The sequence below is a fragment of the Delphinapterus leucas genome, chromosome 3 (assembly GCF_059928025.1).
Source record: "Delphinapterus leucas isolate spDelLeu-1000000601 "Yukka" chromosome 3, BTC_Dleu_Yukka2, whole genome shotgun sequence".
In the NCBI taxonomy this organism is placed as follows: Eukaryota; Metazoa; Chordata; class Mammalia; order Artiodactyla; family Monodontidae; genus Delphinapterus; species Delphinapterus leucas.
Window position 1 is genome coordinate 20,166,627 of NC_143131.1, and position 23,033 is coordinate 20,189,659.

Sequence of the window (23,033 nt, forward strand, 5' to 3'; positions counted from 1 at the left end):
GAAGGCAATATGCTGAGCAGACACTTTATAACACCAGGTATCCCTTATTATTATATATAAATTTTTGACTTGATTCTAATATATTTTTCCCATATGATGGCAAACAGTCAATTACACTGCTCTCCTTAATTCTGGTATTTGTAGTATAGGTAGTCTGGACACAGAAAAAATTACGTCCAAGATACAGCTAATGTAATTTCTGAATGATTGACCTTCTCGTCTCACTGGCATGTTTTGTATATTTGAATCTAATGGAACTAAACATAACAGGAGATTCAGGCAAGGAGCCAGAATCCTTCATGATTGACCCTGTGCTGAATGCCAACTCCTGAAGGAGCTTCAAGAGTAGACCAACCTCTCCAGGTGATGTTTAAAATAGATTCTGCTTCTAAGCAGCACAACACAGCTAGACACCTGCTGCAAATGGGAAGAGCTTCTCAAAGAGTTTACACGTGTTTAACAGTTGGCGAACATTGCCGTTTGTCACCTGTATGACTTTTCCTGGTAAAGTCTGTGCAACACACTGAGTTTTCTTAGAGAAAGCAGCTGGAGTACTAATCAAACAATCCACCTTTTTTCAGGGCTCGATAATTATGAGAAGTCAAATGGATAATTAACAATCTTGAGTGACTTGTAAACTTTTCCAACAATTCTCAGTGTAAACAAAATCCTCAAGAGCATTTTTGAGTACTGAAAAGAAGACCGTGATTTAAAGCAGGTGAAGCTGCAGAAGACCTTACTATGAGAATTACTTTGAAAAGAGGGAAGATTGTGGGAAAGAAAAGGTATTGGGAAGATATTTCCTTGCAAGGACTAATGTTAGAAATGTCATCAAAAATGTTTTTATCCAATAGATGTGAAAGAAGGCTTTTGATAATTTTAAATCAAAATGGCTATACTATTTCCAAATGTGCCGGGAAGAATATATATGTTTTGGACGGAGTACAAAATTCATGGAATACAATATCACAGTAATATCCCTGTTGCATATATTTTCAGTTAATTGCACATCGACGGTCGTCTTGTCCATTTTGAAAGAGAACACCTGGCTATTTAGCAAACTCCAAATGCATAGCAGCCTTAGGTATCAAGTTATGCCAAAATTTTTAGGCATTAGACAAGATCCTGAGAATATTTCTTCTCAAAATAATTACATATTATATCTAGGTGTTGAGGAAGGAAATACATTTTTTGAACTTCTTTAGAAAATATTATTTGGTGAAATGCTAAATGACATAGAAGAATTTCTAGCAATAAATATAGTTTTGTACCAATTAGTGTCATCATAAGAAATATGCACATTAATTTCAAAAATTAGTAAAAATGTTAATTCTTTGGGAGGGTGACTATATAGCCCTGAGGTGCACCCATATCTGTAGAAAGAAGAGGGATGATTTATTCCTGCAGCTTACTCTCTTTCTCAAGCACTGATATTTCCTCAGTAAACTCCCAACAGATTTCCCTAACAACACTAACTGATTGGAATTGGGTATAAGCCCTTTCTTAAACCAATTACCCTCCAGGAAATAGGATTACTGTTAGACAAAATAATCTGAGAGATGTGCATTGATAAACATCCACTGAGGTACAGAACCCTGTGGGGGAGAGAAGAATAATGAGTACACTGAGATTCTGGAAGGAAGAAGGAAGAGGGGAATCAATGCTACATAGGCCTTCACAGTATGCACTATACTAAGATTTAAATGTTAAAGTATACTAAAGTTGAAATTATGACTGAAGGATTCACTATGTTCTAAGAATATATGTATATATCTATGTCTATATCTATCTATCTAGATAGATAGATAGATAGATAGATAGAATTGCCAGCATAGGTATAATTTCAAGATAAATTAAATTTACTGTGTCCGGAAGTAAAACAATCCAATATTAGAGTGAGGAGCCAACAGGTATTAGATACACAGAATCCCTGAGAAGACTAACAAATTTTAGTCATTTTTTAAAATTTCCTTTTTACTTTAACTAAAACCTTAGGATTCATGTCAATTAATAGGAAACTATTTCCTTCTACAACATTTGCAGAAGAATATCAGAACATCTATCCTAATACTACTTCTTACAGTCAATATATTATCTTCCTTAATATAAAATGTGGTAGCATGTACCTATTTAAAGGAATTTTAAAAATTACTTCCCCTCATTCTTTTTTATTTTATTTTTTAACATCTTTATTATAGTAAAATTGCTTTACAATGGTGTGTTAGTTTCTGCCGTATAACAAAGTGAATCAGCTATACATATACACATATCCCCATATCTCCTCCCTCTTGCGTCTCCCTCACACCCTCCCTATCCCACCCCTCTAGGTGGTCACAAAACATCAAGTTGATCTCCCTGTGCTATGGGGCTGCTTCCCACTAGCTATCTATTTTGGTAGTATATATATGTCCATGACACTTTCTCACTTCGTCCCAGCTTACCATTCCCCTTCTCCATGTCCTCAAGTCCATTCTCTACATCTGCATCTTTATGCCTGTCCTGCCCCTTGGCTCTTCAGAACCATTTATTTATCCTGTGCATAGTCACATGTACATTTCAAGAGAATTCATTTACTCATAAAAATTCAAATACCAGTCTAAGATCTCTTAACTCCAGAGTGAGCTCCATCCACTCTTTCTGGAATATTTAGATACTCATAAAAATAATAAATATTGTTTATTTAAAAATGAGATTAAAAAATCTATAAATTATCATGTTTTGTTTAGATAACTGGATTATGATTGTTTTCACCAATATTACTTTCATATACACAAAAATGAGCACTAGAAAGAAAAATAATGCAAAATAAAATATAATTTAGTGTCATGTAATTATATTTTATTACAGACACACAACTGATAAGCTAAACATCACCAAGCTTGTGATAAACAAGAAGAAAACTCAAAACCTAGAAGCCATATACAAAAATACAGAGACAAAATCCTCCAATTCACTGAAGTATTTAAGCGGAATCTGTATCATTATGAGTAAGAAGATGGGTAAATAACATTTCTAGAGTAATTATTGTTAACATAACCTTAGGGCAGTTATTTTTCACACCATAGGTTATGATCAACTCAGAAGGAAAAAAAAACACAGAAGGAAAGGAAAGGAAGTAGTAGAGGAGATGGAAAAAGAAGTGAAGGAGATAGAGAGAGAGGAGGAGATGGAGGTTGGAGAGGGGGAAGTAGGAAAAGAAGGAAGAGGAAGAGGTAAACAACAGAAAGAATAGCATAGAATAGAATAGAATAGTAGATAGGATAGGATAGGATAGGATAGGATAGAATAGAATAGAATAGAATAGAATAGAATAGAACAGAACAGAATAGAATAGAATAGAATAGGATAGTAGATAGGATAGGATAGGATAGGATAGGATAGAATAGAATAGAATAGAATAGAATAGAATAGAATAGAATAGAATAGAATAGAATAGAAAGAATAGACGTTTCAGGAAGAGTTCTATAATGCTGTATTTCAGAGCAGTTCTATAATGGCATGGTGTTACACATGGTAAATGGTTGCATTATTTTGGAATTAGAAAATACAAATATTTCTCACATATTTAATGGTCTGCATTTTGGTAATTACTATTTTAAAAAATAAAAATAGTGTTTTAAAAATGTATTTTATGTAATTATTATATTTTCTCTACTATTTCCTAGAGTTTGTTGTGCTACAACTAAATCATAGTAGAAGAGTAAAGACCCTCTGATTTAAATTGCTTTGTATTGATATGACACAAATGACCTTATATATGAAACAGAAACAGACTCACAGAAATAGAGAACAGACTTGTGGTTGTCAAGGGGGAGGGATGGATTGGGAGTTTGAGATTAGCAGATGCAAATTTTTCTATACAGAATAAACAGCAAGGTCCTACTGTATAGCACAGGGAACTATATTCAATATCCTGTAATAATCCATAATGGAAAAGGAAAAAAAAAGAAATTGTTTTTATGAGAAAAATTACAAGATCTGTTATACGAGACAGTTAATTAAAACAGTGATAAATATCCACAAATATATATTATAAACAGTTTAAACTAAATTCAACCGAATTTATAGCCTTTGAATTGCAATAAGAAAACAAACAATAGGACTTTTGCATAAATTGTGTATTTAATTTTTTGTACTTAATTTAAAAATTAAGTCTGGAATTAATTTTTTTTTGTGGTTCATTACAAATTTGCATAGTGTTTACTTCATATATGGAAAGGTGTAACTGTAGTTATTACTGTCATTAATGGGTACATGTATGGTGATAAGGTCTTTACCAACATTTCCTCACCTGTTTTTTTTAAAAAATGAATCAAACAGTGTCGTTTCTATAATAAGCTCTAAAAGTAGCACCACTGACATTCATTATACGTTTTATTTGTATCTACTTTTATAAATTATCATACTCCTAATCAGAAAGTGAGTATTTTCCTACATTTGTATTAAATATTAGCAAATCAGGAAGAATATTTCAAAGAGTATAGAATGGGTGCTAAAATATGAATAATTATAAAGCTATTCCAATATTTATAAAGCTATTTAAACACCACTGGATGGTAAACCATTTTACCAAATTACATTTATACATGGATTCTCAGATATGTATGCATGTATTTACATTTATCCTAAAATGCCACTGCTACCTCTTTCATTTTTTTTTAAATTTGAGACTATTATATTCAATCATGAATCTCTGCATTCATTTTAGCAAGGGGCAGAACTAATAAATTTCAGGTACTTAGCTTTCTGATTATTTAACTTAACATAGTTGTGCCAAAAGAACAGACAATGAAGATGTCCATATTCTAATCCCTAATCTCTTGTCTCTAAATCCACTCTTCCATAGTCTGTACTGTGATGTTAGGACTGGGTATCATGTGTAAACCTCATTTCCTGACTCCTTTGCCAGCTGGCTTCCTAGCTGATGATTGCGAGCATTAGAGGGCTTTGGCAAGAAGTAAAATGACCTCTTCCTTATTTTTGTGCCAGCACAAAAGTATATCCAGCAGAGGGAGTATATCCCAAGCAATGTGGCTGGCTCTAACCTCCAGCTTCTCTTAGCTCTATCTGAGCCAATCATATCATGCTATCATACCTCTCAAAGGCTCCAATCATATCCAGGGAAAGCTCTTTCCACAAATAACAGGGCACCAACTCTGTAGGATCCTTCTGCGGAGCTACTAAATTTGATAAAGCTAACCATTTCTCCTTTTCTGTTCAGTCTTGTCTCCTGTGGTAGATGTTTCCTGCTGCATGTTTTAGGTTTTTTTTTTTTCCCCCGTTTATTCCAGTTGTCCAGTACCTATAAATCTCTGTATTAAATGCCTTCTGTTAAGATTTACTCATCTTTGCTTTATCTTGACTGAAGGACTCCAAAAGATTTTCTCTCTCAAATATTAATCTCTTAAACTTTCTTTCTATCCTTTGTTTAATACATAAGAATGCATAATCCCTTCATTTACTCATAACAGTATTTTGAATTAGGTGGACTGATATGGAAAAGTGAACACCTAAATGATGGAAATGTGAGTTCAGTGAATATCCTTCTTACCATAAATTTATTAGAGCTTTTCTAGTAATGAATATTTCAAAAGAAAAAAATCAAGTTTGTTGAAGGGAAGTTACTCAACGTGTGTGCAAAACATGCAAATATATGGAGAAGAGCACTTTAGGCAGAAGGAACAGTAAGTGCAAAGGCCCTGAGGCAGATGTAGGTCGTTATGTTGGAGGAACTGTAGTGAGGTCATTGTGGCTAGAACACAGTGTGTGAGAGGAGGAGCTAGAGAAGATGTTAGAAAAAGATCAGGATGATTACTATGCTGAACCTTGTTGGTTATAGTTTGGATCTTGGATTTTAGTCCTGGAGAGATGAAAAGTCATGGAAGTGTTTGAGAAGAGGATGGATGCATTCCAGTTTAAAATCCAGCTACTCTGAAAACATGAATAGAGAGGATCCAGAATGAAAGCTGGATGATTTTGGAGACTATTTTTCAAATAAAAGATGAAGATGGCTTTGACCACTGTCCATCAGTAAATGCCAGTCCTCAGGCTTTATTCTGGAAGTGGGGTTTTTGGCAAGAGTGTTTCTCAGCTTTTCCTATCTGTTTCAATGCAAGCATTTTTTCAGTCATCTGATGTGTAGGAATCACTCAACTAGTTTCTGGATTTCTTTCATAGGGAATTGATCAGTGTATACCTGTATAATCAGTGATTCCATGGGATGAGGGAAATTCAAGAATCTTTTATGTCACCATTTTGATGTCATCAATCACACAGGGGATATTTTATGTTTTAAAGAAGAATCATATTTTTGAAGTCTACTGGACTAGTTCTGTCATTATACTTCCGTATTAATTAATTCAAGTAAAAATGGCTGTTAACAACATACTCTGTATAAGGCATTGGAGAAAATAACATCTATCAGTAAGATATAATGCCAGACTTAACAGTGTTTTATAGTCTAAAATGATTTGTTCTATTTTCCATATAAAGCTAACATCAAGCTCTAAAGTCTGGTAATCTGAATAACAAATAGATTACAGAAATTAGTAGAATATAATTGAACTAAAACTAGGGATAAAACCCATTCCAAAGTGTATGCTTTGAAATTTCAGCCCTACTTTCATGACTCAAGTTTCATACTTCTGAAGAAAATCATGAAATAGGAAATGAAGAGAGTACTGAAAATGAAGTATAATTTCAATCTCCCAGGCATTATTTCAAAGATAAAATGCTTAAGTCACTTTAGATGAATCTTTGAAAAGAACACAGAGAAATGCCCAAGAGTCAACATTTTATTTTTATTAAAACAAAATCTGCATTTCAGCTAAACACACAGTTCCTTAGGAAGTGATTATTAACTGTGCTTCATAGAATACCCTTATGATACATGATTTCAATAAGGAGCTATGAATCTGGCTTTGGTAATGACACATGACAGGTTTTCAACTAAAGTTACTTCAAAATGAAATTACATGTATCTATTAGAAATATTGTTTACTTATAAAGCTTTGCATAAATTTATCCTAATTTTTTTGTATTCTTCAAAAGAATGGGTCACATTTTTATTTGATAAGGTTGGCATTGTTATAAAGTAATAGAAGGGTAGCTTTTCATATTCCAAAGCCTTTAATAGAGTTATTAAGCTCTATGATGTAATCAAATCAATCATCCCAATTATATAAATAAATTTCTGGACTAAATTTAAGGCATGCCTAGGGTTATCCACAGTTAAGAATCTAAGATGTATATGCTTTTAATGCTAAAAAGACTATTGATATTGGTTCAGAACAGTCCCAGGGGATGTAAATAGGTCTAGAGAGTTTATATGACTTAGTCAATGAAATTTAGTGGTTAGTGCCAGAATCAAAACTAAGGGGAAAATTACCCACACCCTGATAGGGTTAGCAAATGACCAGTAAACACACAGCTAGTTCTTCTCTTATCTTAGAATCGTTAATCTAAGTGACTACAGTTCCTCCATATTAATAAACGCTATGACTGAAAAATTTCTATAAGTATTTTAGTATCTAGTGCATTCTTTTATTATAGAAATGAATAGTTACAAGGAGCAAAAATTACATGTAAGCTTCAGTTCTAAACAAATGCACAGGGGTATGTGGGCAGATATATGCTTGACATTTAAATGAACAAATCTTGCATGGGTCCATGAAAAATTCAGCATCTTTACAGGAAGCCCCAAGAGCTTAAACTTGATAATCCACCTTTTGTAAGATAGGTCATTTTGATATCAGGAATATCTCATTTTCCAATTTTGGTTTATTTTTAATCATTAATATTTCAAACCCTAAATACCAAGAGACTCCCAGGAGTATTTTCAGACTTCTTGAACAATTTCAGGGTATATTTCAAATCAGAGAGAAAATTATGTGTCTGAAACCTCCTTGGCCCTTTCTCATTTTACACAAAGTGTACTTGTGCATAAATACATGCTGAAAAGTCTGTTTTCACTTGATTGCATGGACATGAGCATTTCTAGATAGACTTGTGGCTAACCCCAACAAATGAAATATAAACTGAAAATAAAAAGAACTTTAAGATATGGGACCAGAATGCTTATTTGGGGGATCATACTTTTGTTATGTTTGTGAAGGAATTTACCCAATAGTATTTCAAAGTTTTTTCACATTCTCTAAGTTTGATAGCTGTGTATTAACTGTGGCCGAATTTATAAATTATCATGCACCCCAAATTTGGACTCATGCTTATGAGAAAAATAACTAAACATGATTATAAAATACTGTTTTCTTTAATCATTTATATTTCAAATAAACATAAGAATGCTCTCAATAAAAATGTTATGCAGGGCTTCCCTGGTGGCGCAGTGGTTGAGAGTCCACCTGCCGATGCAGGGAACATGGGTTCGTGCCCTGGTCCAGGAAGATCCCACATGTCGCGGAGCGGCTGGGCCCGTGAGCCTGGCCCTGCGTGTCCGGAGCCTGTGCTCCGCAACGGGAGAGGCCACAACAGTGAGAGGCCCGCGTACCGCAAAAAAAAAAAAAAAAAAATGTTATGCAGAAATCTAACCTCTCATTATTCACAACTTTACTCAACATTTTCTTTTTCTTTTCTTCCTACAATTTGCCACTCCGTAAAGATGAAATTTAAGACTTTGGACTTAGATGTAGTAATGAATCCATAAACTCTGTACAATTTTTTCTGTGATACCCAAAGAAAATACTATATCACCATACAATTGTGATTACCTGACTGATATCTCTTTTACTGAGGAAAAAAATGACAGAAAGTATCACTGAAGCATACTGTCAATTAATTTGAAATTCATAGAACAGCTGTGAATGTTAGAACCATACAGCTTTTTCCCAGCTCCCTGTGAATTATCTGTCATGTTTAAAGGAAGCAGAACAATTTGCCACAGGTAGACCCAGAGGGTATGGACCCTAGGAGAGCGAAGGTAGAAAGTGGAAGAGTGGAATAGTCTCAAAAGAGTGTGACTGGAGATGGCCACATGGGGAGAGGAGATAAGGTCAGAGAAGCGGAGGCGGAGTGAGAGATAATGAAAGCACTGACAGAACAGACCAACTGTGTAGAGATTAGGGTTACAAAGCAAGATCTCTACCCATAAGTCAAATCTGGGTGAAGAACATTTCTACACATCAAAGAGCCTCAAGGAGATGGTTTACTCTTTCATACAAGTCAAAAGCAACAATAAAATGGCAGTACTGTTGCTACTTCCTCGGTGTCTGAAATGATACGATTACAGTTCATGGATGGAATCATCAAACAAGTGTGTTTCCCCAAAGGGTAGGAAACACAAACACAGCAGAACTAACGCTACTAACGCTATTTGCTGTTGTCAGATCAAATTAAAAATTCTGAAATTAACATTAGTACCTGAGGTTGTCTTTTACCAGAAGGGTAGCAAAGACATTTCTCTCATCATTTTTATTATATCTTGGTATATTATGTATATTAATTGCAATGAAATGTATCTACAGTTTATTAATTTATTCCTATATTAATCCAACATCTATATAGCATTATCTATGATTCTAAGGCAAAAGAAAGAATGGAATTCTAATGCAAACAGGGAGTAATGAGAAACCATTTAGAAGAAGTGTCATGAATTTAGCCTTAAATAATAGCTCCACTCAAAAAATTGGTGTGGTTGGGAGGTATTCCAGTAATAACTGAATATAATTTGCAAAAGCCTTCGACTCTGAAAAAACACAGTTATCTATAGGGAATTTCAGATAGTTTAATATATTTGAGCTAAGGATGCATTAGATAGTGGTGGATTAGGCTAAATTTTAAAAAAGAAAAATATTTGTTTTGTTTATTACTGTCTAAGAAAGAAAAAACACAAAACTTAGTGGCTTAAAACAATGAGAACATTTGTCTTGATGAATCTGCAATTTGGAGAGGGCTAGGCAGGGACAACTCATCTCTGCCGAAATTGGCATCATCAGAACCACCTGAAGGCTCTACACTCATGTATTGGGCAGTTGATGTGGGCAGTCAGCTGAGACCACAGTTAGGGCTCTGATCAGAACCCCTACAGGTAGACGCTGGGTTCAAATGATGGGCATTGCCTTTTATTACCCAGCCTCAGAAGTCATGCACTGTTACTTTTGTCACATGCTATTCATTAGAAGTTAGTCAATAAATCCAGTCTATATGCACAAGAAGGAAAATTTGACTCTCTCAATGTATAAATGTGTAAAACACATTATAAGAAGAGCATATAAAAGGGATATTTTCCCATAACTGAAACATAACAGGACCCTATGGTCCTTACCCCTCCTGTCCTCCTCTTGCCTTTTGTCTGTGGAAAAACTTTAGCCAAAGAATAAGTTTAGTCAGAGAAGTGAGAAAATACAGAAACAAAGAAAAACAGTCAAAGGAAACCAAATAACAATAGTTTAGTCATTAAGCACAGTCAAGGACCTTTAGCTCCTTCTCAAGGGCTATAAATAATATCCTGAGACATATCCTGTGAGCTGTCTTGTGGACACTAAAACTCCCACCAGGTGGAAGAAGTTAACTACATGATGACCAGCCTGTAGCCATGACATAAGATGCCACAGCTCTGAGAACTGGCCTCAAGGAAATGGGAACAAACTGACCCTGGAACTGAAGATTAACTGTACTTAAAACAATCAAGATGACGCTGATCAGATCACCAATGACCAATTTCAAGATTACTGTCAGAGCTGACCGTGCTGTTTCTGCATGAGCCCCCTCCCTCTGCTTATAAAAACTCTTGCCCCCTGATTGTCGGGGGTGAGGGAGTTAGCCTCTGGACAGGAATCCACCCTCCCCTTCCCCTGCCCCATTGCCTGAATCCTAAATAAAGCAAACTTTCCTTTCCACCAACTTTCCTCTTTAATGGCTTTTGAGTGGCAAGCAGCCTGACCCCCACTTTCGGTTACATACCATCTTTGAAAAATAAAACCCGGTACTATTGCTTTGCTTCTAAACTAAAAGTGGTAGAATGTCTTTCAACGACTTTCAAATGCACAGGATGCACTAGCAGATACCTGGCTCAGACAGCACATTCTGGCAGCTTTGGGGAGAAATGACCAGAGGGCGTGTGTTTAATGGAAGGGAGACCAGTTAAAGATCCATTGCAGAAAGTAACGATGACACATTGGATTACAGCAGGGAATGTGGGGAAAAGGTCAGATGACTTTCAGGTGAGAGGAAGGGACCTTCAAAGGCAAATGCTACAGAGAGGAAGAGTAAAATAAGGAGTGAAGTTTCTCATGGAATTTGGAAACAATCTCAGAGCAAGTGTTAAATGCTGAAGGAGGAAGCCAGATTGAAACAATTTCCAACACTAACGGAACATTAGAAACTTGAGAACTATAAATAAAGAGGTTAGGGACTCAAGGGATCAGAGAAGATTGGATAATAAGTAGCTAGAGGATACAGATTAAAAGCTAATACTTCATTTCATTTGTTTTTGTCTCTGTTTTAAAATGGGTCCGTTGAGATGTCACTGCAAGAGGCTGAAGTTATATTGGAATGGCAAGACTGGAGAACGTAGGCTCCTATATGTCCTAACACCAGAGGAAGAGTCAGCTGTTGGACACTCTTCTACTGTGACTGATGGATGCTGGTAAGGCTATGCACAGGTTCAGAAAAGGTATAGGTGAGAGAGGGGCATGATTTGTTGAAGTGGGGAATCTGCTCAAGAATATCCTGAAAATTACTGAGTTTGGAAAAAATATCAGTATACATTGAAACTAATGGATATCTTGAAAAGTAAGGTGCATGAACAGGAAATTTTCCTTATCTCTTACATAAAAATGGGTTCATTTCTTACCTTCTCTTTGTCTCGGTTTCCTTATCTGTAAAATGGGGATGCTGTTTATTAAATAGTTTAAGGAAAACACTTAAGCTGGTGCCTCACACACAGTACATCCATATAAACATTAGTCAATCTTATTAAATCAAATAGTTGTATAAAACCAAAAGTGCTCTGACCACAGGAAAGGAAGGCATTGACTATTGCTGCCATCACCTCTACATCAGAATAATCTTAGCAGAACTGTGTTAATCCTGCCCTTTGGAGAAAATATTACTTAACAAAATATTTTTTAAATGAGCTGAACATTGTCTAAACAGCAGGAAAAAAATAGATATATTTTCTTGTGATTAAAATATTTTAAAACATTCCCAAATATACCATATAATAATGAACATATGAGTAGTTTTTAAACTTCCACAATAGTCTAGCTTAAAATAACATATTTTCTTTAACACAGAGACATATTACTATTAAATTTCTTCTTTAAGATACTACCTAAGCAAATATATTTGGTAATTTCTATGATCAACCCCTCATTATTTTAAGAAATTGATAATTTTCTTGGTTCCCAATAGCCATATTTCCTAAAATATGACATCCATAAGAACATCTTTTCAGGGACAAAAGATAACAGAAAAAGAGAAAAATACTATGGAGAAATTACTATGATAACAATGTTGATTATCTAGTGTTAGATGCATCCTAATTTTTAAAAAATAGAATGAGGAAACATAGTAAGTGAACAACATTATTTTGTCTATGTATAATGAGCATAATTTTCTGTAGCATCATTGTGGCTATGTCATGACTGCCTAGTTAAAAAAAAAAAAAAAAAGATTAAAAAGAGGTTGGGGGCTTCCCTGGTGGCGCAGTGGTTGAGAGTCCGCCTGCCGATGCAGGGGACACGGGTTCGTGCCCCGGTCCGGGAAGATCCCACATGCCGCGGAGCGGCAGGGCCCGTGAGCCATGGCCGCTGAGTCTGCATGTCCGGAGCCTGTGCTCCGCAACGGGAGAGGCCACAGCAGGGAGAGGCCACAGCATTGAGAGGCCCACGTACCGCAAAAAAAAAAAAAAAAAAAAAGGAGGTCGGAAATTAGCTGGCTTCCAGCACTTTCTTTTATTGAATAAAATTTTCTACCCAGATTTTTAATTTTTATTTGCCCCTTCCAAAACTGTTATTTCAATATTCCTCTCTCACTGAATGGTATAGTCAGTAGTCCAAATAATCAAAAAGAAGTGTAGGGCTTATCTTTTATATTACTCTCCCTCTCACAGCCTATATCTAAATCAGCACAAGCTTCAAAAACTTTCCCTTCATAAATCTCCCCCAAAGTCCACCATTTTTCTTCATCTCCAGGTGAACTGCCAGTGCCCTTCCTTGATTATAGTAACAGCTTCCTGCTGCTACATTTGGACACATTGCTCTTTCCTAATTTGTGCTCCTGACTTTGGATGGAATGATTAACTTATTTAGTTTTCAAATGTAATTCTCATCCTATCATCTCCCTGCTTGAGCTACTTCCTGCCTCCTTCCCCACCCTCCTCAAACTCCACTCATCTCCCGAGTCTCTTGGCTGTAGCCACACTGGCTTCAATCCCTGATCTAGACTATTATTCCTCCTCTCCACGAGGTTGTGTGCTTGCTGTTGCCTCTCAGTGGAGTATCTTTCCTGCCTCTCCTTTTCTGAATAACTCTTTCTCACCTGTGTAATCTTTGTTTCTTTACTCAGTAATTTTCCCTGACCTTGAGTTACCAAATTTCAGCAGAAGAGTTCCAAGAAGTTTTTCACTCTGTACCTTCATTTAGTCTGGGAATGATGGTAGTTTTCTTTCATGTTTATCTAAACCTAATTCTTCAGGCATGTTGCCAGAAAGGTTCAGCACAATCAGGTTACATTAAAGAGCAAGAGAAGAAACAAGCTGGAGCAAAACTAGAAACAGGGACTTAATTTCACTGCAAAGGCAAGACAAGCTGCTTCTCCATTTCATTTTCCTGCTCAAATTCCTTTCCAAAACAATCATCTCCAGTACCTAATTTCTCCCTGTGATCCTAATTTGTAGATGTTTGAGAGAGACCTGAAATATTTGTAAATGCATAATACACATGTTCAGTGATACTGCTTCCATTCAGTGATTGCAAAACTGTCTTTTTAAAAAAGTTCTGTTCTCATTTGTATGCCTCATTGTTTCCTAACCATCATTCCATTTACCTCTACCCAGAGAGAATAGCCTAAGAATTCAAAGAAAGAAGAAGGAGGAGGGGGGGGAGGGGGGGAGGGGGGAGAAGGGGGAGGAGGGGGGAGGAGGGGGGAGGAGGGGGGAGGAGGGGGAGGAGGGGGAGGAGGGGGAGGAGGGGGAAGAGGGGGAGGAGGGGGAGGAGGGGGAAGAGGGGGAGGAGAAAGCAACTGGATCTCAGAAATTTTGGAACTAAATTGAAAAAGAATGTAGAGAAAGGCAAGAAGTTAGAGTCAATATTTTGCAAATCAATGTAAATAAAGTGTGTTTGTATGGCCTATATGCATAAAATATGAAAGAAGCCTTTGAGCAAAAGGATAAAATGCACAGGAAGAAATGTAAATGATTTGAAATGTGTCATTTATCACATTATTCAGATAAGTACTTTTGTAATAAATTATAATTATTTCAATTAGGTTGGTAGCTGTGTCCCTTACTTATTTCAATTAATTTTTGAGTATCATTACTGAAATTTTTCTAATTTTAGATTGAGAATTATAAATATGTAAATTGTACAGTTTTGTTTATTTGTCAACTATAAGCTAAAGCTAAATAATGATATTTCTGAAAGGAATATATTCATCTTTCTTTATACTATAATGTATTTCAAACATCATGTAATATTCCAAATATTATATTTTGTTTTTAAAATATATATACTACTGAATCACCTAATGTTAAAATATCACATTACATACTGTATTATTCTAAATCAAATCTCAGATATGGTTAGTGTCAATGTGTTCATCCAATTTTAATATTTTTTTCTCTACACACAAATGTAAAATTTTAATGTACTCACTTGGACGTTGTAGGTAAACAGCACAAGTTACAGTGATCAGTGGTCTTCTCTCATTGAACGGTATATAGACCCAAATTTTAGCCAATGATTAATTCGAAATTAGAACAAAAACAAGCAAAATGTCCTTCACCCAAATAACCTGATAAGTATTCATCTAATTAATTTTGATCCTCAAATGTCCAATATATGAGTTTTTGAAATTAGATATATGCATATTCTACATAACCAATGAGTTATTTTTATTATGATCTGCAACAATAAGAAAATTTTGATGGGGGAAATATATATTACTGTTGGTTTTAAAATGTTCTTACCATGCCCCAGTAGGTTGTTAATACTACAGTTTGAAGACTGGGTCGGGACTAAACCAATAAATAAGTTGGTTATTTCAGATGGAAGAAATATTTTCCCAGCTCTGAAACATTTCAAAACGACACAGTGAGAATGTCAATAGTCATAATTTTAATTACAGACAGTCTATCCAGTAGCAAAGGAACACTGTATATATCAACAGTATCAATTTTAGGTTTTAATTGATTGAGCCCAAAGAAATCGTACTATTTTCTAATGGTCTGAAGTTAAGAATAATGAAACAATCAGTGACTTTTCATAAATATATCTAAAATACCTGCATTGTTGCTGTTTTTCTTTCATATTATTCCTTGATCTGCAGGTTATTTAAGATATGCAAAGAGCTTTTTTTTTTTTTTTTTACTAGCACTGATGTATTTTTTAAGATATTTGCTTTGGAGAATAAACTATTCAAGTGTAATTAATTCAGTATCTGCTGAAATAATCTTTGAAGTTGACCGAATTGAGGATCCTCAGATCAAAATTCTGGCAAATTAATAATAAAACATACACAAAGATTAGTAGTAGAAGACTCTAAAGGTGAGCAGGACTGTTCTTTAACAGATGGAAAAAATGGGGCAGTAGCACCATTAGAAATATATGGTTTGGAATATTTCTGCCCAAAGTTAGCATGTGTGTCCTTTTAAATCCAGAAAAGACACCATCAAACACCATCTCTGGTTGCATAAGAAAATAAACATGGATTATCCTTAGATTTTTAAAATTTTATTGTTTAGTGCAGATTCTCCCTAAATTTGAACTATATGTGAATTTTGAGCAAGTGACATCCACCTTCCCATTTAAATCTGTTTGTGTGTGCAGGTGTGTGTGCGTGTGTGTGGTGTAAAATTTAATGTCAAGATAGTAGTTTACACTATCTAATAATAAAATAAGATTATCCAGTACTGCTTTTTTTATTTGAAATTGATCATTTTGTATAATGTAGCTCCACCCCTTCTCTTGCTAATATGTATTCTTTTTTTCTTTTTATTGAGATATAATTGATGTATAGCATTATATTAGTTTCTGGTGTACAACATACAACATGATTATTACATATATTATGAAATGATCGTCACAATATGTCTAGTTAACATTCATAACCACATATAGTGACAAATTGTTTTCTTGTGATGAGAACGTTTAGGATCTACTTTCTTAGCAACTTTCCAATATACAATACAATATTATTAAGTATAGTCACCGTACTGTACCTTACATCTCCGTGACATTTAGTTTATCACTGAAGTTTATACCTTTTGACCACCTTCACCCAAACCCCCTCTTCTGGCAACCATCAATCTGTTTTCTGTTTGTATGAATTTGATTTTGTTTTTGTTTTAAATTCCACATATAAGTGAGATAATGCTGTATTTATCTTTCCAAAGGATTAATTTCACTGAACATGACTAACACCAAACTCCTGAGGCTAGGATAAAATTTTTACAACCCACATTTTAAATAAATCTTCAGAATTTTTTATTCCAGGAAGAGACACATGAAAACAACAACAACATTAAAACAAAAATCAGGCTACCCATTCTTCTTAGTATTAATAGTTTTGCTGTAACTACTTATAATGTAATTCTCACCAGCACAGAATTAATTTTCAGTTTCTGGAGATTAAATTGAAATAAGGCAGGTATCAGTTACTACCTTCAAAGAAGACATTTTAACATCACAAAAGAAATAAAAGGTCAAAGAGATCACTGAGTTAATCCTTCAAACAAGATTAAGTTTTTGCCTTTTAACGATTCTTTAATTTTTTAATGCCGAAGAGTATAGTACTTCTGTGTTTATATTAAGAAATGAAGGTGCTAAGAAAAACACATTATAGGCAGAAATTATATTTGCATCCTTACAATTATTTCCAGTGTTCATATATTAAACACCTGTGGTTAGTTATAATATATTTGAAAACTTAAAAGATGTTTCATTGTTCCTGGTAAATGTCTTTAGTTTTCTCAGCTATTGAGAGTTGCATGTTTAACAAACCATCTATACTATTTTATGGATTAAAAAAAAAAAACTTACAGTGTAGGAATGAATAATCAATGCATATTAATTAAAATCTAAGCAATACCAATCTACAGTTGTATGTCTTGGGTATATGATGAAGCTACTCTGGACTTAGGCTTCTCACTTTCAAATCCAAGGTTATTGTGAGATTTAAATAAGATAACGTTTATCAAACAGGAAGCATTCTGTTGGAACGATGATAGATATTCAGTAAATAATAGCTGTGACTAAATTAAAAAAAAACCTTTCAACTTCAAGTATGATGAAAAATGTATCCTTTGGGTATAAAATCAAGTGCTAATAGTCATATAAACACTGAGGTGTATGTATTTGCTTAGCATTTATTCAGGCCCACTTATTTAGGTATCTATAGCAATTAATTATGATATGCAAATTGGCAGAAAGTAAGGGACTATGAGATTTAACAATTAAACGACTGAAGATTGAAAAAGTCACTTTTGCTAGAAGTGTGCAAATGCTAGAGAGTTAAGGGATTAACTAATTTAAGATACTTAAGCCTTAGGATTATGATATAATCCATATCACTTAATAAAAATCAAACTTTATAAAGTGGGAAAAGCTTTCAAAAGGGATAACAACTCTGACCCATAGAATTTAATTCTAAATTATTTAGTAGCTTAGTTCTGTTCTTGTAATAATAGCACAACAAAAACTGAGAGTATATTTTGGCTAGGCAAATCACCATAAGTGCAGAGACAAATTTATATCCTGCAAGAAAATATGCATACATGTATTCTACTTAAGTAAAAATGTACATGTATAAAGCAAGGGGCATTATGACAAATAATTTAATTTACTGTACAAATGCTAAAAACTTAACACTTCTATGCAAATTTGAAACAATCTAATGTGTTACATGCTACAGAACATTTTTATCACAAACTATAAAATGACCATATTTCAATAGAACCCATACAAAATACTACATATAACACCACAAAAACTGAAGAGTATAGTTCATATGTATAATCTGGCTTGGCAATAAATACCTAAACGCTTGATTATTTAACCTCTGAATTATCTCACTTTTCTCAATAATTTATTTTCTGTGATCATTTCTCTTTTCAGATTCTCCCCCTCCACCCTCCATTATTTTACTTTCAAAATGTTCTGATTGTTAATAGCTACTTTAACTGTACCTGTTCTTTAACAAAATTATAGCCAGATCATTCACACTGCTACAGTAGAGGTAGTCAGCACTTTCGCAGTAAAAACTGCTCTTCAGAGGTTTATAACTCAACTGTAAAAATTCATACCGGGCTCATCTTGGCATAAAAGGTCATAGCCTGAAGCAAATTTGCTTTACCAATTTTCAAGCAAATTAATGTAGTCAATATTCTAAGTGATGCAAACATAAACAAAACACTAAAGAAATGTATTCCCCTGAAATAATCATAACCATGTGGCTGATACTTATTTTCAAGTTCTTTAGTTGTTAAATTTGCATGTGTCCCACGCAGGTGTTGAAAGAATAGTTCTAGGAGGGAGAAGGCAAAAAATGATGGCTTTCTTTCAAGAAACTAACACTAACATATGTGGCTATAAAATAAATAGCCTTCATGGCAGATGGCTTACCCTCAAACACCAGCTCGATCTCTCAGTATTTTACATATACAACTATGTAAAATATGTTAAGGCTCTATTTAGAGGTAGAAACTGTCATATCAATAACCTTCCAAAACCATCTGAAAAATACTACAAGAACTTACAAATGATTTTCTCACTTTATATAACATTGAAATTTCCAAAAGGTAACAATTTATATAACACTATTGTATGGTTGTGTATCAATGGTGATACAATTCTCATCCTGTTTCTTTAGATATTCTTCCAAAAGTAAAAAAAGAGACAAACAGAAGTGAGTTTATATCATGATTGGATCCAGAAACTAAGGCTTTGGGAAAGAAAAATGTTGTGCTCCATCTCAAGACATTTCCTACTAAAATTATTTACAGAATCTGTAGGCGACTATTTTCAAACCACACTAATGTTTTTGTGTAAAGAAACACCAGAAAAAAATAAAAAGAAAGAAAAGAATGGAAAGAAATAAAAAGGGTAGGAGAAATAAAAGAAAAAGTATTCCATTGCAATAGGAGTACTGCCATTCTGGAAAATTCAGGACAAGCCACTCATATAGAAAAAAATATTATAAAGAATTTAAGCTCAGGAGTTTATTATTAAATACAAGTCAGGCACTATAATATATGCTAAAAGTCAAATAAAATCTCATGACCCTAATAACATCCTGGCCTTTTTATAATTCTATTCCATTTTGGGAGTACATGCATCCATGTTTTTATCAGAGATGTAATGATATAATTTTTATTTTGATCTTACTACATTCTTATATTAAAACTTTATAGTGTTTACATAGCCATAATAATGATAAAAAATCATAATCATTATAATAGTTAAAACATCCATAGCTCTCACTATGTGCTTAAAGTAGCATTATTTTATGGTCAAAACAACTTTCAAGTTGAGTAGTATTATTAACTCTACTTTATACACAAGACGAAACTTTGAGTTAGTGAGGTTAAGTAACTGGCTCAAGGTCTCATGATTATGAGACAGTAAACGGAGGATTCAAAGCCAGGCAGCATATCTATGTAATGTGTTCCTCACCACTATGTTAGATATTTCTCATTTCAATGTCATTTGCTAGTCTTTTTTAAAACTCATTTCTCTGCTATTAGAAAGAATGGTTGTTTCCTGTCATTTCTTTTAAGAAACCACATTGCTTTGAACATCTTTACATATGGGTTTACTGGATATCTATTACTTCTTTGCAACTGATGACTGATAGTGGTATTATCGACACAAAAATGTATAAATTTATTTTACATATATTTTGATTGTATTCTATTTACCTAATGTAACTTTTTTTAAAACTTTTTATTTTATGTTGGAGTATAGCAGATTAACAATGTTGTGATAGTTTCAGGTGCACAGCAAAGCAACTCAGCCATACATATACATGTATCCATTCTCCCCCAAACTCCCCTCCCATCCAGGCTGCCACATAACATTGAGCAGAGTTCCCTGGGCTATACAGTAGGTCTTTGTTGGTTATCCATTTTAAATACAGCAGTGTGTACATGCTGCATATAACTATTAATCTACATCCCTGTCAATATAGAATTAAGTATGTGTATGTGTACACACACATGCAAGCACACATTTCTACTTGAATAGTTATAAAATGGAACCTCATTCATTTTTTAATCATTTGTGAAGTTGAACATTTTTAAACGTTTAAGTAAATTTAGTTGTTCACTTTGCTTATAACCAAACTTCCTATTGTTTTGTTAATTCCATATCACCTTTAGTAAATTAACTTGCATTTGTGGTAAAATTTACAAGATTTAACGGCGGTAAAATTATATTCATAAACAGAGAAATCAGTATAGCGGTATAAAAATGTTCAGTGCATACAAGAAAAAGTCAGAAATTTAATTTGGCTTAAACTTTATTAAGTAAGGTGACTTAAATTTTATTAAGTATTTGTCAGAAGCCATCATTAGGAGATATGATTGGGAAAGATCATAATGGCTAGATCAGGAATTTTCATGTGCTAGTAGTTTTGAACTTTGAATATCTTGATAGCAAATCACACCTCACTGAGCTTATTGGAGACACAATCACAGCTCAGATCTTGAATAGTGAATCTGGCTGCATTGGGGAAGAGAACTGGTTCTAGATGAGAATCTAAACGCAAAGGATTTGCCTCCCACTCCAGGGTACACAGACCACCATTGGGGATTCATACATTTGGGTGGAAAACACATCTTTGTTCTTCCCAATTTCCAACTGAAATTTAGTGCTTCTTTCAATTAAATATTTAGGTCCCAAACCACAGCAATAGTGTCAATATCTGTGACTTTAATCATTAAAACAATTTCAGTTATTTTGATTTCACCTACAGTTGTTGCAAATATCTCAAAATACTGTTTATACTTACTTGTAGTAATTATTAGACCCACCATTAGGACTTGTTTTTTAAAATATATATTAATAATGACATGCATATATTACTATGTCACATGTTTCAAATATTGATGAATTTATTTCAGATAAATCTGCCTTAAAAAAAAACTAAGTATTTCATTTGATGAATTTAAAAACATTATTTTGAAAAGAGGTCAGAGCCCCTGCAGGTAAGAGACCCTGAAGAAGTATGTGATTTAAATGAAATTCAGACAATAAGGACCCGACCAGGATAGAAGTATCGGGATGGTGGAGACTGATGTGAGCACAAGAAGCAACAAGAGCTAATTCTCTCTCTCATTCTATATCTAGTCAGTTCAGTGAGGTCAGAGTAGGCACTGGGGGTCTTAATTAATTCCAAAAGGCTAGATCCAATCCTATTTCATGCCTAGCTCCCAAAGGGCTGTTTTCCCCAGAAATTTACTTATACAAAGAATATTACCACTCATGATACCATGGCTACAAGTGAATGCCCTCTGTTGTATATGATGGTAGATTTTGACCTGAAATTTGATAGCAATTTGACTATGAGATCATGTTTCACGTATTTGGTTGCAATACAAAATTTTGCTTCCTTGATATCACAAAGAAATTTCTTCTTCCTCAACCGTAACATTTCTGGGATTGCTTGTTTGAGGCAAGAAGTGTGTGCTGGCATGAGCCCTGCTGGGAATCCAATCTGTGTCTGCAGTGTGTTATAGGCCTGTCACCCCATATCATTTATGGTGAGACATCCTTTAACTTGTGGACATTTGTAAAGGCCATATTGCTGTAAAAGATCCTCAGTTTGGGCACTGAAAACAATGTTTCACAATAACTTTTCTCTGAATAGCTTCTGTTAGTCTCAAGTTTTCTTGGCTACCTGAGAAACTAGCCACCAACTTCAAGGACAACAAATTAAATCAGAACAGAGGTCTGGCCAGAGAACAGCAGAGATATAGGAATTGGTCTCTGACAAAATGCTGTGATTTAAAATCTTCCAAAACACAAAAGCCCAGGATCAGATGGCTTCACAGCCGAATTCTTTCAAACATTTAGAGAAGAGCTAATACCTATCCTGCTCAAACTCTTCCAAAATAAAGCAGAGGGGGGAACACTGCCAAACTCATTCTATGAGGCGACCATCACCCTGAAACCGAAACAAGACAAAGATGTCACAAAGAAAGAAAACTACAGGCCAATATCACTGATGAACATAGATGCAAAAATCCTCAACAGAATACTAGCAAACAGAATCCAACAGCACATTAAACGGATCATACACCATGATCATGTGGGGTTTATCCCAGTAATGCAAGGATTCTACAATATATGCAAATCAATCAATGTGATATATCATATTAACTAACTGAAGGATAAGAACCATATCATCTCAATAGATGCAGAAAAAGCTTTCAGCAAAATTCAATACCCATTTATGAAAAAAACCCACCAGAAAGTAGGCATAGAGGGAACTTACCTCAACATAAAAAAGGCCATATATGACAAACCCACAGCCAACATTGTTCTCAATGGTGAAAAACTGAAACCATTTCCACTAAGATCAGGAACAACACGAGGTTATCTACTCTCACCACTATTATTCAACATAGTTTTGGAAGTTTTAGCCACAGCAATCAGAGAAGAAAAAGAAATAAAAGAATCCAAATTGGAAAAGAAGAATTAAAACTGTCACTGTTTGCAGATGACATGATACTATACATAAAGAATCCGAAAGATGCCACCAGAAAACTACAAGAATTAGTCAGTGAATTTGGTAAAGTATCAGAATACAAATAAATGCACAGAAATCTCTCGCATTCCTATACACTAATGATGAAAAAT